At 41.8% G+C, this 12,833-nt stretch overlaps 1 protein-coding gene across 2 annotated transcripts in view; it reads right to left on the reverse strand.

Annotated features, from left to right (window-relative positions):
• ITCH (itchy E3 ubiquitin protein ligase) overlaps window positions 1-10,027 on the reverse strand; it is a 93,443-nt gene extending 83,416 nt beyond the window's left edge. The window contains exons 1-2 of one of the 2 annotated variants that reach the window (XM_004687268.2): window positions 9,963-10,027; window positions 6,035-6,111 (exon numbers count right to left, since the gene is read on the reverse strand). The gene's annotated coding sequence lies outside the window, so the exon portion shown is untranslated. Of the gene's footprint in view, window positions 1-6,034; window positions 6,112-9,938 lie in introns of both variants that reach the window. The other variant, XM_012728345.1, reaches the window with a different exon arrangement.
• Between the last annotated feature and the right edge of the window lie 2,806 nt (window positions 10,028-12,833).

The following is a 12,833-nucleotide window of genomic DNA, read 5'->3' on the forward strand; positions in this document are numbered from 1 at the left end:
TTATCCCATTCCCCACTCCACCCCCACAAAATGTCTCTGGTATATTACCTCAGCTATTCTTAAAGTCAGGTTATATCTAATACTATCAGTTTGCCTACTAAAAAAACTATTGAATATAGTCTTTAGCCAAGAACAATAACCACCATGTCAAGAAAACTTCATGAGAAAGTCTAAACAGAACAAACGCTAGGTGAAAATAAAATCCTAAGTCACTTTCTCAGATTGTACAGAATAAACAATCTACTTTTCCAAACATTTACCAGTTTCTTATTGCTGTCAAGTTTTTGCACAAAATTCTACATCTTTTCATGAATAAATTGTGCTTCCAAATCCTGGAAAATACAAAAATTACACATAATACTAAAGTCCAATAAAGCTCACTAGAGAGCAACAAAAATCCAGAAGTAGAAATGTCATAAGCAGTTGAGCTATTTTGATTCTTCCCTTTTTTCCCTCCTGGTCTGCTTGTGCAAACTGGGAATCATAAGACTGTGTATGTGATCCATCATTAGGGAGGGTGCCGAAGCTAGGAGAGTAATGACCAAGATCCAAAACATAAAGAGCTTGTACACAGTATTATACGCACATACCCGTTTTTATAAGAGAATGAGTAGGGGAAAAGCTTTCCAAACTGACCTCCTTAATACACTGCAGGGGCCACCGTCACAGGGTGCCCCATAAACACGCTTTTGTCCCTACCTTCCCAGTCCTACTACCACTGCGCTAGCCTGGTCTCCCTGCCTCTTGACCTTACCAACGCCAGTAAATACTGCAATTTCACTACATACACCAAATAACCTTCACAAAATAATCATTTAATCCTGTTGGCTAACAAGACTTAAGGTTATCACAAAATCAGAAGCCTAGCTAGCCTCTTAGCTTTTCTGAACATTCTACCATTACCAGGCCTACACATACCCTAAGAGTAAACTCCAACTAATCTATTCCCTTTACTACCACCAACTCAAATTCATCCTGCCTCTGCACCTTTGTCCATTCTGAATCCCAGTCTTAAAAAAAAAATTCCCTCATTCCTCTGCCGTAATAATTATGCCGTATATCCCTCATCAAGCTTTAGACTGTTCTGAGATACCACTTGAACTGTTTGGAATCTTTATCTGAGTAAGGACTTTCTTCCCAAAGGGCGGGGAACATGGGTCTAAAGGCAAAAAGTCAAGTCCCAGATCAGAGGTTGCAAAGTGGTAACCCACAAGACAAATGCTGCCCACAGTGGTGATTTGTTTGGCTCACAGTGTTTATATTATGAATTCATAGGTTTCCAACTTTTGAAGACTTCTCACAAAATCTGGATTTCCAGCTTCTCTTAAAAAGTTAAGATGGGGTCTCCCTGGTGGTTCAAAGGGGTGAAGCATAGCACTGTGAAACTCTGCAGCCACTGAAGCGTGAGTTTGCTCTGCCAGTCAGGGAGGTGGACCCACACGGCACAGCAGACCTCTCCTGTTTCGCCAATTGCTCCCGTCAGCAGTGTATTTCAGTCAATCTGGTCAATCTGCCTGTGCTGCTCCCCACTCTAAGGTGATTCCTCTCACCGCCCCTGCACCTCTGGCCTGTACCCCAGTTTTGTGTACATAAGTAAGTAAATCTTAAAAAAAAAAAAAAGTTAAGATGTTAGGGTGACGAGCCTTCCTGGTGATGCAATGGGTTAAAGCACAGTACTACAATGCTAGCCACAGCTGCTTCAGCACTGAGTTCCATCCACAGATAGGGAGGTGACCCACATGGCATGGCAGACCACTCCTGCCTTGCCTGCTGTTCCCCTCAGCAGTATACTTCATCAATCTGCCTGTTCTGCTCCCCACTCTGTCTCTGGTGAATCCTCTCACCCTCCTTTACCTCTGGCCTGTGCCCCAGTTCTGTGTGCATAAATAAATACATCTTAAAAAAAAATGTTAGGGTCACAGTTCACAGTCAGTCTATACACATATCCTCCCCCCAACTTCCCAGTACAATGGTGAGCCAACACCAAATAGGATATTTCAAAACAGTGAATTCTGATCTCATTTTTAAAAAAGTGACTTCAGGCTACTCACTGGTCAATAAGCTCACAAGTTCATTGTCGTATGCTACATAAGGGGCAAATATTTTGCTACTGCCACGAGGGTCTCTAACACATGAGTGAGGTTTGTCATAACCCTTGTTATAAGTACAAAAAAAAAAAAAAAAGACATTTATAAATGCCCTAGTTCATTTAAGCAGCAATTTGATATCATAATTACTTAAAATGTATCATCTAGCACTCATGAATTTGAATTCATAATATTTAGCATAGGTAAATTTTACTGAACGATTAGTAAATTGAGATAATTTTTAAAAAGACAGGTTAATGGTCCTCCCTGGTGGCGCAGCAGGTTAAAGCACTGTACTAAGAAGCTTAAGCCACTTCCGCATGAGTTCGATTCCCGCCTGCCCTGGAGGTGATCACATGGCGTGGCAGACCTCTCCTGACCCACCCGCTGCTCCCCTCAAGTGTACTTTGTCGATCTGCCTGTTCTGCTCCCCACTCTTGTCTCTGGTGAATCCTCTCACCCTCCACATCTCTGGCCTGTACCCCAGTTCTGTATGAATAAATAAATAAATCTTAAAAAAAAAAAGACAGGTTAATGATAATAACAATAGCAACTAACATTTCATGCTTATTGTGAATCAAGCACTATCCATGCAAAAACACATTCTCTCATTTTATCTACCCAACAATCCAATGATATACCCTACTACAATTCTCAAACAGATTTAGAAACCAAAACACAAAGGAATTAAGCTTCTTAGGCAGGGTCATACTACCAGTAGATGATGGAGGCAAAATTCAAATTCAGACAGCTGCATTCCAGTACACACTCTTAACTCCTATAGTGTTCCTTGAGACTAACTAGCATCCCTTTCTCTGAGGCTAAATGACTATCTGGATCAAACAATCAAGACTAAATTTTATAATCTTTCTTAGCACAAATGACTAAGAAGCAAATCAAAGTTCACCTAAACCCAGATGGTATTTCTGGATTATTTCCTTGTCTTTAGAACAAAATTTTTTCTGTAATTGACAGAGAAAATGTTACAGAATCTAACAAAATGTTTTCTCAGAAAGCAAGAATGTTAATAGACATTTCTGGAGTGAGGAAGTTTAATATGCAGATGAATTCATAGTTTAAAACTACAAAATGATGATCTAGCATAAACCATCTTTCCTGGGAAGGAAGGGAATATCTATGAAGGTAAACAGTTATCAGATATGAAAAAAATTACAAGTTTCTTCAGGACAGATACTACTTTTCCATCATAAGTCACTGTAATGCCAAGAAGAGCACATAGCTAGTATTCAATTATGTTAAAGAAACAAAAAATAGGAAGTTAGTATCTCAAATTGCAATGCAATGTAACCCTTATAGCATATATCATCTTGCTTTTTATAGTATTTACTGGTAAGCAGGTTTGTTTTCCTACAAAATCACAAAATCCTTGAGGCAGGGATTTCATATTAAGTAACGCACAGAGACCTAACACAACAGGGGGATCAATAAATGTTTGTTGAATATTATAAACTTAGTATTTCTATAGTTTAATCTCCTACAAATCTGTGCCAAAGTTTAAAGTAGAACTTAAAATAAAAATGGTTTCTAATTTACAAAGCACTTGATATTATGAAGTCCTTATAATAGGATCTTTCTGAGACCAGTCCTATTTGTAGTAGCAACAAAGCCCTGAAAAATTAGTAAGCTAGCACATGAAACACAAAATATAATCAAAGAGTGAGCTAGAAGAAAACCAAGGTCATAATGTCCAATACTTTCAATAGATAATTGAGGAAATAGAAGCCTCTCAGAGGGGTTTAAGTGAATTGCCCAAGATTACAGAATTTAAGTAATAAGCATTATCAAGGCTAGAACCCAGGTCTCTTGAATGTTGGCACAGTTTTCCTTCCACAAAGAACTACTTTTGTGAGTTTAGGATGAAGTGGATACTTTCAGAAATATTAAAGATAATAATATGAAAATGACTTTCCCAGTACATAACTTTTGTAAGGTATTACATCTCCATTAAAAAAATGATGGCAAGGCCCTCCCTGGTGGCGCAGCGGGTTAAAGCACAGCACTGAGAATCTAAAGCCGCTTCCTCATGAGTTCGATTCCCGCCTGCCCCGGAGGTGACCACATGGCGTGGCAGACCTCTCCTGACCCGCCCGCTGCTCCCCTCAGCAGTGTACTTCGTCTATCTGCCTGTTATGCTCCCCACTCTGTCTCTGGTGAATCCTCTCACCCTCCGCATCTCTGGCCTGTACCCTGGTTCTGTATGAATAAATAAATAAATCTTTAAAAAAAAAAAAAAATGATGGCAAAAAAAAAAAAGAAATGATGGCTGTGTTGTTCCTTTTCTGCTGATTAACACCTCTCTCTTTTGCCTTTATTTTTGCTTTACACATTTTCATTTTCTTTTTTTTAAGATTTATTCATTAATGCATACAGAACTGGGGTACAGGCCACAGGTGCAGGGGCACCAGCGACAGAGTGGGGAGCAGAACAGCCAGATTAACAAAGTACACTGCTGAGGGGAGCCAGAGAGGGGAAACAGGAGAGGTCTGTTTCGCCATGTGGGTCACCTCCCTGGGCAGGATCGAACTCAGGCTGAAGCGACTGCAGCTAGCTTCATCGTGCTATGCTTTAACCAGATGCACCGCCAGGGAGGGCTCTACATATTTTTATTTTCATGCCATTCCTTACAAAACAATTTCTTCCTCTTACTATTTCTCATTGATCTCCTTTCCCCTTTCCCCACTTTCTTTCCTAGTTCTCTCTCACAAAGCACCACCACTATCTCCTTTTCTTTACAAGATCATTTAAAAAAAAAAAAAAAGACAAAAGCACATTTGATTATAGTACTAGCCTGGGAAACCATAATAAGAAAATCATAGCCTTGGTATATAATCATTTATAGAACAATTAGTTAACAAAAAATAAACTATTTATTACTATTATTACCGATAAACAATTATGTTCAGAACCTCCCCCCTCCACACACACACACACACACACACACTCTCAGGGGGAAGAGGATATAAATATACAGAGTCCATCAGATAATAATAATAATAAACTTTGAAGTTTACAGTGGAGACAAGACTAAGTATGGACAGGTTTATGTAAAGAAGGTAGTAACAGCAATGACAAACAGTTGCAAGGTTAGGGTTAGGCAAATGAAAGGAACTGTTCTCTTGCTGTTTAGCTTTCTAACATACCAATTCACTTCACCTATTCTCCTTCATTCACTATTCTCCTTCTGCTAGATTTTTTTCTGTGTTCTACTTTTTTGTTTTCTTCTTCATTATTCTTATTTTGCCTCTTCTGATCTTTCAGGCAAGTGTGCTCTTTCTCAGTATTATTGTCAACTTTTCCAACCCTGCAGATCTAATGTCTTAACCAGTGAATTCATTTTTTTAAAGTAAAGATTAAATATGTATTATTTTATTTGAGCCTCACAACACTATTAGGGAGGCACATAGGTACCAATACAACTATTTTACAGGTATATAAATTGAGGCCCAAGATTAAATACCTTGCCGAAAGGCAGATAGTTGTCAGTCACAAAATCAAATCAGAACCCAGATTTTTTTTCTTCCAAGTCCTGTACTCTTTTTGCATTGCACCATGTTCCATTGCACCTTCTTTTTAATTCCTGTATTTTTTTAACCATACACATGCACAAGTCTAGACAAATATACAGAGACAGATGTTTGGAAAAAGGCACAAATGGGGAAAGTATGTCTAGGAAGCTAGGGAAAAAAAAAAACAAACAGAAGTCAGAGGACACTAATTAAGGGCACAAGTGTGGCTCACAGGCTAATTCTTACAGAGGAGGCTTTGGGTTTCAGATTCAAGTGGAAACTGCCTATTTCTTCAACCAACTGATACAGAGAGCATCAACATTGCTCTCTCCCAATCTCCTCACAGCAGTTATACAACAGGGGCTCACCCTATGCACCATTCCTGCCTCTCCAATCTCTCTCACAGCCACGCCACCATACCTGAAGTCCTGACTGTTCAAGTCACTTCTTTGGGTTAAGGCGTTGTCTCCAGAAGGCCACAGTTAAATGCATGTTACCTGAAAGGGGAAGAAGGGCCCATTAACACATTACTCCTATAGTTAAACACATCAGAATATCAATGGCCTTGGGAATCTGACAGTGACAGAAGAGCTTCACAAAATAGATGATTTTTGCTGGGGCAAAGAGATCGAGGTGAGTTGGTGGGAAATGACTCACAGATAGTATGGAGTAATGTCCACCTGGGTGTGATGACCACATGACAAAATGGGGGTGGTCATTTAAACATATACTCTACCTATTAAGGTCACTATTAGAAGGGCAGTCCTTGCAACGTGGAGGCTCTGAAGAATAGGAAAAGAAAAAAGCACTCCAAGGATCTAAGTATAGACAGCTCTGAAAAGAGCTGAGCAGGCAGCAGTTTCCCAAGGACAGTGAACTGTTATACTGAAGGAAGATGGAGGCCCTCTTGTCAACTACTTCTAGCTGTGAGGCTAGTTTCAATCCAGTATTTTTAGCTGAGGGCCAACCACCCAACCAGAGAATGCTGCAATTCAATTTTGCAAACCCCTTGGTAATTTATATTGACTCAAAGCCAATATAATTTATGGCCACAAAATCAACAAGCCTTTACTGAACACTTATTATGAGCCCAGAATTTGGCTAGGTGCTATATAAATACAGGGAAAAAAATAAATTTCTATGCTTTTGCCTTTGCTTTAACTCATATAAAAGCAATCAATCCCCAAAATTCATAATTGAGAGAGGGATGAGGCACAAGAAAACAGAAAAAATAAGTAATTACTTCCTACCAGTACAAACACAAATTTCTTAAACCAGAAGGAACATAACAAAACTTGCTTAAAGGCCAAAGTTCCTTGTTAAACTCTTGCCTAAAGAGTCAAGAGACACAGGCTAGAAATACCTTTTTCTTCCTTTTGGTCTAATACCAAAACTGTTCTAATGACACGCATTCATCTTGGTACACTGAAGAAAACTACACTAAAAGTTACAAAACTTATTTATAGTTCTGTGAGTCTTAACTAGTTTTAGGTAAATTATTTGACCTGCTTAGGATTTTTTTTTTTTCCCAAACAAACAAAACTAAGAGGTTGGATTACTCTAAAAACAGCATATATCTGGCCTGTATATTACCTCTAGGTAACTGTCCACAGGAAGCATCACTAGTCAATCATAACTTTCTTAGAGAACCTTATCAAAAAAAATCCTTCAACTCAGTGTTTCTAGGCACCTACTTAAAAGCACAATTGGTCCATCAATTAACATTTATCTGCTGTTATGGACTAGATAATCTCTTCCAACTCTAAAATTCCAATACCAAATTTCTGAAGGTGGGAGAAAAACTTCCAAACAAATGAAATCAGGGGTTGAGTGTCATAATAAAGTTCAAGCTAATATCCAAGTCCTTCAAATTGCACCTGAATTAATTCTTTTTAATCAACATTTTTTAAGATTTATTTATGTATTTGTGCATACAGAACTGGGGTACAAGCCAGAGGTTCAGGGGTGGTGAAACAAAACAGAGGTGGAAAACAAAATAGGCAGATCTACGAAGTGGCTGCCGTGTTGCATCCTAACCTGTTGCGTCACCAAGGAGGGTCGCACCTGATTTAATTTTAACTGAAGATGCTAACTGATAATATATTTTGTGCCATTAACATATAGAATCTGGAGATATTATTCAGAATTGCTAACTGGTTCTTTTAACAAAAAAGGAGCCCTTTACTCAGACTGGCCCTAAAAATTTCTTATCCAAAAATAGAGCAGCAATATTACAGTAGTAAAGAACTAAATGCAATCAGTTGAACCCCTTGCTTCTCTCCAGTATCAAGCTTCATCACCTCATCTAGACCCTCTGCTAAGTCACTAGAGCAATCTATTGTAAAACACAGATACACTCATTATCACGTCCCTGTTTAAAAAATCTCTATTTGATGCTGATAACATAAAAAACTCATTTTTTTAGCATTATATTTAGAACTTTTCTTATAGCTATCTCCCTTTACCTTTTCCGCCCCACCTCCCAGAATGCTCCCTAAACCCTTTCTCCTCCACAAACCTCTGCATTTATACAGTGTTAAGGTGTTCCCTCTACCAAGTCCTTCCCTTTTTTCATTTCTGTGATATTCATTATCTAAGTCTCAACTCTTCTGACCAATGCTCAGATAGAACTAGTCACTTGCTCTCATCAAAGCTATTTGAACTGTCCTTGGTCTGTTCACAGTACTGTTTGCCTTGGTGGCTCCCAAGACCGTAAGAATTGACTGAGGCATGTTTAAAAAATAATTTCGTAGGGCCAAAAGAAGTTACTAAATCACTATGAGACACTGTATTTTCTACTTTTAAAAAGTTCCCCTAATTATTCCAATAATCAAATTTGGGGACTACTATTTTATGTTGTCCCATAGATGCAAAGATGTGTTTTTCTTAAAGAATGTAGAAATGATCTGCTCTAGAATACACTGAAGTATTCTGTACTGGTTTTTTATTTCATATCATATCCTTGTTGACTCATATAGTAAAGATGACAGAATTCCTTTTCCATACTACCAAAAATATTACAATCGCTGTTCAAAAAAAGCAGCTGAATTTCCATTTTCATCTAACTCTTAAAATGAAGTGCTTGTATCTTTGAGTAAACCGCTGAATACAGACTGCAGGCTCTCACATCTGTCGCGACAATTTTATTTCAGTTGTGAAACAAATCCCTAGTGGATTTTAAGGGTAGCAATACGCTGCTTTTATGTACGTTCCCTAACATAATCAAATCCTATTAGGAAAAGCTGCGAGAGACCCCATCTAAGTGCAACGATGGTGCCTACCTCTAGTTTCTCATTAACTCTCAAAGAAAAATTCTACTTCTCCTTTCCCACCCCTAACTCCCTGACTACACTGAAGCAGCAGAGTGACAGAAAATGTAACAAGATTATGACTAGAAGCAAGTAAACAAGTCGAACATTTATTCGGGAATCGTGAATTGCGGGTAGTTTGCAAGTTCACCTGGTTACAGCTCTAACTTTAGGCCCAACATTTATCTCTGGCGCACAGACCACAGCGGCGTTTATCTCTCCCGACACTAAGTCGGAAAACTTGAGATCCCCACCTAGCCCCCAGGAAGTCACGTCCCCACCAAGTTTCGACCCTTGAGAATACTGGCACAGCTTCGCGCGCCCCCCCCCCTCCGCCCCCCTGGTCTCTGCTAAAGAAAAGGGCACTCTCGCGAACAAGGACAGTGACGGCTCCACGTCTGCAAACTCGGCTCCGGGAGGCGCCGGCGGGGCCGCGGTGGCGGCGGGCGCCAAGGAGGGAGCCCGAGCCGGGACCACCACGCTGGGGACAATGGAGGGCGGAGGAGAATGGAACACTGGAAAGGCGGCAGCCACTGTGCCGCCCCCCGCCCCCCACCCCGCGACTCGGGGATTCCAAAAGTCTCGGAGAGGCTAGCCGGGTGGCAGGTGGGCCCGGCCGCCGCCCCTCACTGGGCCACGTCGTCCGCGCCGGCCGCAGCCAGCCGGCCCCGCGAGAAGGCCGGGCCGCGAGAGAAGCCCCTGGGCGGGGCAGAGGGGCTCGCGGCCGGACCCTGCCAGCGCCCGCCACGGCCCAGCCCCCTCACTACTTGGCACCCGCGGGGCGAGGGACGCCGGACACCTCCGCCCCACAGAGGCGCCTCAGCGCGTCGGGTAGATCCACGTCCCGCCCGCGCCTGGACACTAGCCCGAGCTCCCCTCGCCCCCCAGGGGCACCAGCTCTGAGGGTAGAGGGTGCAGCCGCGGCTCTGGGGTCCCGGCTCGCGCGCCGCACTCCTCCTCCTCCTCCTCCTCCTCGGACACTCTCGTCCGGGCTCTCCGTTTCTCCCAGAACTGACCCCGGTCGACCCACGGGTGTTTACCGGGACTTGGGGCGGCGGCGACTCTCCAGTCCCACGACTAAGATGGCAGCCGGTCCCGAGCCCGGACCACAGCAACTAAAGCGAGTTGGCGGCCAACGCGCAGGCGCCTCCGCCCGGGAGGGAGCCGCACTACAAGCCCCAGAAAGCCTTGCGCACGAGGCGGCCGCGGGGCTTTAGGACTGAAGAGCGCGGGTGAAAGATTGAAAAAATCCGGAGTTTGCTCGCCACAGGATGGGAGGGGTCCGTGGATTGCTCCCAGCAGCTCCAGGCTTTTCTTTTTAAAATCCTAACCTTTTCAAAAAAGGGCAGAAGCAGAAAAAAAAAAAAATCCTAACCTTTTCGCATGCACACACACACACTAAGCCCTCTAAGGTCTGTAGCTGTCATTTCCAGACGCTAGTGTGTTCCTAAGAGTCAACTGAGGGACTTGCTTAAAACTTAGACTGATGGGCATCACCCCCAGAATTTCTAATTCAGCATGTCTGGTGTGGGATCTAATAATTGGCATTTCTAACAAGATCTCTGGGGTGCAGCTGGTGGAGGCTTACACTTTGAGAACCATCGTATTTTAGCTTAGTCCTTAAAGTACCCTCCAGAGTGAAACTGATTTGGTTCAAATCCTCCTCTTAACAGAGTGCTTTGAGGGATGCTGAAGATATCTTACACGTAGGTGGTGCCAGTTTTGCAAGTGTTCTAAGAGACAATCAATAAACTTCTTTAAGCCTCATAACAAAACATGTGAGGAAAGTACCTTCATTATGCTCATTTTACAGATGCAAAAACCGAAGTCACCAGCTGGCTAAGAACCCAGGTAGTCTGACTTTGGAGTCCACCCCCTTAAGTTCCTGCATGGGTTGTTTGTGAGGATAAGCTGAGCAGTAGACTCAAAAATTAGCTAAGTTCTTATTAGTAAGTGACATTTGCTATTATTGCTCAGCCTATTTCCTCCCAATGAAAATATTTTACCTTCTGGAAAGTCATTTACACTTTGCAAAGTACTTGCAAATTCTCCATGTCAATGTTTCCTGCAAAATGCCTTGGAGAACTTCAAGATACAGAATCCTGGACCCCTACACCTCGTTCTGATTTTCTAGGGTAATGAATCTCAAATTTAGTAACTATCAGAGTCACGTGGAGGGTTTGTAAACAATAGGCCACAGGGCACTTGCAGTGGAGTTTCAATAGGTCTGGGGTGTGATCTGAGAATTTGCATTTTTAACCACAGACCACACACACATGGAGAACCATAACTGTACTTCAGTGTTTCACAACCTTTTTTTACCCTCTCCAGGAAACATTTTAACACTTTTTTTACACATTCCCTAATCATTCCCCCATCGGTTAGTATCACAAATATACTATATATCTATTTACATGCCATATGCATATCTTTGCTTTTATAATAAAAAGTTTTAAAAATTCCTCTCTACCCAACCAATTGTCCTGTTAGGAGAAATATTTCGGGAAATGCAGGTTTTAAACTAGTGCCCCATGTGATTCTTGTCACCAGGCAAGTTTGGAAAGCATGGTGTCCTTTTAAGGTACAGAGCTTTAAAAAAAAAAAAAAAAGATTTATTTACTTATGCATACAAAACTGGGGTGCAAGCTGTTTTGTCCCAACTTCTGTGACCAGCCGCAAGAGAGCAAGGCGGGAGGCAGAAAGGCTGAGCAAGCAGAGTTTATTGCTCCCGGACAGCAGCTGAGACAGAGCCCAAGAGTAGGGTCCGCAGCTACTGCCAACTCAATAAGGGGGAAGGGTCTCTTATATAGATTGTAAACTCAGATTCCAAAGGGGTGACTTGTCGCTGTGTCCTTGATGTGAGGCCCAGTTCTCTGTCACCTTCAGCTAGTCCCATCCAGGATCTCAAGGTCAGTTTTATAACCACTTTATCAAGCTTGGATGCAAGGCAAAATTCTTTACCGCCCTAATTCAGTCCTTGTCAGTAAATCTTTGGTCACTCCCAACACAGGCCAGAGGTGTTGGGGGATGAGAGGATTCACCAGAGACAGAGTAGGGAGCAGAACAGGCAGATGTACTGAGATGTACTGCTGAGGTGAGCAGCAGGTGAAACAGGAGTCTGCTGTGTCATGTGGGTCAGCTCCCTGGCTGGGGATCCAACTCATGCTGTAGACAGCCTCAGAGTACTGCGTTTTAACCCCTTGGACACCACTAGGGAGGCTCCAAGGTAAGAAGCTTTTTAAATGGCTTTTATTCAGAGAAGGAAATTAGTTTCTGGGAAATAAAACAACTGGTCCAAAGTCACTCAGCCAGGAGTCAGGGATCCAATCAAAGTCCTCTGGTTCTAGATTCTGACCTCATGTACAATTTAAAAGCTATATAATATTTGGCAAAACTCATTTACACAATGTTTGTAGCCAGGATAGTGGTTACTAGTGGTTGCCCTGTGAGGAGAGAGAGTACCAAGACAAAGACACAAAGGGGCATCTTGCTGCCGCTATAAATCTGTCTTGATCTGTGTGCTGTTATACAGGTATATTCACTTTGTGAAAATTCACCAAGCTGTATGTATTACTTGTGATTTGTGTATTTTTCTGTACTTACAGAAGTTTACTTAGGACAAATTATCCCAAATGATATCACTTTCTATCAATACTACACACCAAAGAGTCTCAAACTGTTGAGTATATCAGTATCACCAGGAGCGCTTATTAAAACTCAGATTGCCAGGTATTTTCTCCTAACCTCAGAATTTCTGGTCAAAAAACCAACTAGATCCAAGATTTTGAACTCAGATCCAAGATTTTGTATTTCTAACAAATTCCTGTGATATTGGTGCCCAGGGATCATGTTTTGAGAACCACAGGCCTATGTTTTCATAACATCCTTGCTAATGCCAACAGGGTGGATAT

Source organism: Condylura cristata, unplaced genomic scaffold (assembly GCF_000260355.1).
Source record: "Condylura cristata isolate star-nosed mole 26May11 unplaced genomic scaffold, ConCri1.0 scaffold00022, whole genome shotgun sequence".
Taxonomy (NCBI): Eukaryota; Metazoa; Chordata; class Mammalia; order Eulipotyphla; family Talpidae; genus Condylura; species Condylura cristata.